Source organism: Cibotium barometz, chromosome 4 (assembly GCF_041138505.1).
Source record: "Cibotium barometz isolate CiBa-2024 chromosome 4, ASM4113850v1, whole genome shotgun sequence".
In the NCBI taxonomy this organism is placed as follows: domain Eukaryota; kingdom Viridiplantae; phylum Streptophyta; class Polypodiopsida; order Cyatheales; family Cibotiaceae; genus Cibotium; species Cibotium barometz.
Window position 1 is genome coordinate 8,544,548 of NC_141049.1, and position 3,878 is coordinate 8,548,425.

General features: G+C 42.1%; 1 pseudogene; it reads left to right on the forward strand.

Moving 5' to 3' along the window:
• The first annotated feature begins 3,023 nt into the window (after positions 1-3,023).
• LOC147638862 (putative eukaryotic translation initiation factor 5-2) lies at positions 3,024-3,590 on the forward strand (annotated as a pseudogene).
• The last annotated feature ends 288 nt before the right edge of the window (positions 3,591-3,878 follow it).

The window sequence follows — 3,878 nt, forward strand, 5'->3', positions numbered from 1 at the left end:
CTTGAACAAGCATGAAGGTGTTTTGGAAGCAGATCTTGGGAACTACGAAAGTGTTTCCTGTGATACAAAGATGATAGATGCATTAAAAGAGGGATTGAAGCAAGCACAAACTTTATGTGAGACATTGGGCCTCAAACCTTGCACAAGTGAGGGCCTTAAATGGTGGAAAGAGCCTTGGTTAGATACAGAATCAATGTGGTCAAAGCTAGATACTGAAATGGGCGGGGCAGATGAGCATGATGACTTTGCGGAGCCATGTGGTGATGATAGCCCCATTGGCGACGAGAGCAATGAAGATGAAGAGGTCATATCTTTGAGTGAGATTCGACATGAGATCAATGGGCTTCTTGATGAGGCAAGCAATGAAGCTGAGAAGAAGAGTATCTCACCGGTGGTAGAGGTTGATGGCAAATTCATCTTCAAATCTACTTTGGTAAGCCAACTCAATGGAAACTCTACATTGTCAAAGGATAGGTTGACTAGGGTGAAGCAAGGAGTGTATTTCAGCCACAAGGAAAAAGAAGCGTCATCTAGTAATGGCAATTTTTTTGGAATAGGGTCTGATTGCGCAATTTATTTCCATGATGTGACACATGGAGAGGGACAAAAAGGTCAAAGAGAATTGGAAAAGCTACAAATCTGAAGAAGATGGACACACTGCATAGCACTTGGTACCTTGGAAGAGTTCAAAAGATGAGAAAGAAGGTAGGTGGCAGGTATGTGGATTATAAGCGAGGTTTTGACTTGACGGACCGGCCTCAAGGGGTAGAAATTCAGCTTGGTTGGTATCAAAAGGTGAAAGGGCGTCGAACATTTACTTATGACTTGACGGACTTGAACATGGTCGATATAGAGTCAGTTATTGCATTGGCACATTTAACATACAATACAGCAACTGATAAATATGAACTACATCAAAATGACTACAAGCTTTTTAATGATTTTGTAAATACTTCAGGTTAGTTTTTCATGTGATTCACGTAAGTGTTGAAGCATTTAATTGTATTTTTAAGTCATGTTATATCAGATTTTTGCATCATTTTTCTCATTTTCATTTTGATTGTAGGCAACAGGTCATCAAACACATAGGGAGGCAAGAAGCTGATTTGACATGGGTTGAATTTTGGTGGGGCTGAAGTTTTTTGGGTGCGGGCTAAAAGACTTAGCGACTTTGACTTATGTAGACTCATGCTTTTTGTAGCCGTGGTATGCATGACTATGTATGACAACATGTCTAAGCGTATATTCAAGGACAATTTTTGTGAGAGAAAGTAAGTCTTAGTTATTGCTTTAATTCAAAAGAATAGAGGAACATCTTTAGCTCACGTATACAAAATTTCTCTTTTGATTGCTATCAGATTGTTTTGCAGATCCAATTCATTCCTAAGGCAATCCATTTTGGCAGCAGGCAATGGGACCTACAATAACGGCTAAAGAAAGAATCACAAACACTTATACATATTGTAGATTTTTGTTAAATGTCATGTATATCCCTTCTATAATGTGGGTAGCTTGAGTATAATATACATTTGAGCAGCTCTAGTCAACGACATTATATGAAGTTCAATGATATGCGTGTATGATGAGTAGGTGTTTAATCCAAGAATAGGTTACTAAAAAGCATGTGCATGTCTTTTATTGATTCCTTGTTAGACCAGTTCTTATGTGCATGCATATGTTTTTATTTGTGTTGCAGCTGTTGCCCAATTTTATTTTGACAGGCATGAGAGTTGTTGGTGTTGTCTGCTTCACAATTTGGATGTCAACCATACGTAAAATGTGTCATCTTGATTTTATGTCTGCTACGAAATTCCACACTAGCACGGTGTCACAGAGCAGGATGGTTCAAAGTCGAATGCACTGTGGACTGTGGAGTATGATGATGCTGATAAATCTGTAGTCAAATTGCTTAGCTTCCCATCGACTCCCTACTCGCATTGGGTCTCCTTCCCTGCAGCCATATCCGACTCCTTCGAGCTCCCGTCACTCCCCGACTTCCCGAGCACCTTCCCGGCCCCTTTGGGCACCCTCACCGCATTCACACAGAGGTATTGCTTCATCCCCCACAGGGTTTTACTTCAGTTTTTCAGTCTGCAGGTCTGAGAAAAGAAGGGGCAGCCACCATTGAAGCTTCATTGCTTCATATCTCCAGTTGGGCCTCTTAAGGGGCACTAAGGATTGACTTGTGGCTTCATTGGCTCCCTATTGAGCCCCCCTTCACCCTCCCTTGTGCCACGTGGGCTGTAGGCCATCAAGGAGCAGCAGCGCAGATTGTGCCAGCCTTACAGGCTGTGACTTGGCTCCATTTGGCTTGGTTAAACACTTGCCAACAACCCCGAGACTTGGCATTGAACATTGAAGCTTTTTGCTTAAGGTTTGGGACTGTGTAAACAGTCTACAAACAGGCCAAAAACAGGGCAGCACTTATCTCTTGAAGTCTATGCTTACCGAGATTGATCACTTGATGCATATTGATGCCCGTATGATGTCTACATGTATGGAGATGCTATGTTAATGGTTTGCCATCATTTTGGCCCTGATTTAGGACTGAGAATACTCAGTTTTGAGCAGTGAATCACTGCTGACATACAGTGGGCTGAAGCTATTTTACTCATGTATGCTTATGCCTATGCTATTCGGGTTATGTCTTGGGTACATGCTTTGAGGTATTGACCATCGGGGATTGGAAAAGAGTTCGACATTGCTTCTTACTCATTGGTTGAGCTTTTGAGCTCGTACATATAGCTTTTGTGCCAGTGGGAGTATCTTTGGATGCTTGACAGACATTGAGCAGGCAAGCGTTATTTATCTGGGAGTGTTTCCGCGCTTTGGAGATACTTTGCTGAGCACTTCTAAGTGCTTGCAGGGAGTCATACACTTTATTTCTTGGTTCTATTTGCTGATATGGCTTCATCAGGAGAGAGCTCATCTTTGCTCCACATCCGGTCTGGACGGCAAGAAATTCATCTCTTCTTACCAGACGAAGGGCCTTTTTGAGTTTGTATAAGTGCCAACTGGTGCTCCTTTTGAAATGGCTCTTCAGAACATCGGGGCCAGCAACCGTGATGATGCCTTCTACAGGTATAAAATGCCTAAGCTGATCACTAAGATTGAAGGCAGAGGAAATGGAATCAAGACCAATCTTGTGAACATGATCGATGTTGCAAAGGCCTTGGCTAGGGCTCCAGCCTACACTGCTAAGTACTTTGGATGTGAACTTGGTGCACAGTCAAAATTTGATGAGAAAGCTGGCACTGCTATTGTGAATGGAGCACATGATACAGCAAAACTTGCAGGGCTTTTGGAAAATTTCATTAAGAAATATGTCCAGTGTTATGGATGTGGGAACCCAGAGACAGAGATAGTCATCACAAAAAGTCAGTTTATAACGTTGAAGTGTGCTGCTTGTGGATTTGTATCTGATGTTGACATGAGAGACAAGCTGACTACCTTTATCCTGAAGAATCCTCCAAAGCAAAAGAAAAAAAAATGACAAGAAAGGGATGAGGAGAGCTGAAAAAGAACGCCTGAAGGAAGGCGAGGCAGTGGATGAGGAGATGAACCGGTTCCACCCTAACTCTAACACATGAATAAAACTCATGGGTTGTGGTGTGCCCATTATCCATTCTTCACACCCACACATTGTTGACTCTCGTCTCCTACTCTCCCGTCAACTCTCCACTCCCGACATCAGTATTCAATTCTTTGTTTCAATAAACTTGCATTCTTACTTTCTAGGAAGACCTTGATAATCTCACTAAGTCTGCAGGCTGGCCTTCTTTCAAGGCATTTAGAAAGGACATGTTCTTAAGGATCTCCCTTGTTTTCTCTTGGAATGCACAAATTCAAAGATAAGGTCAAGGTGAGAATGTGTACAA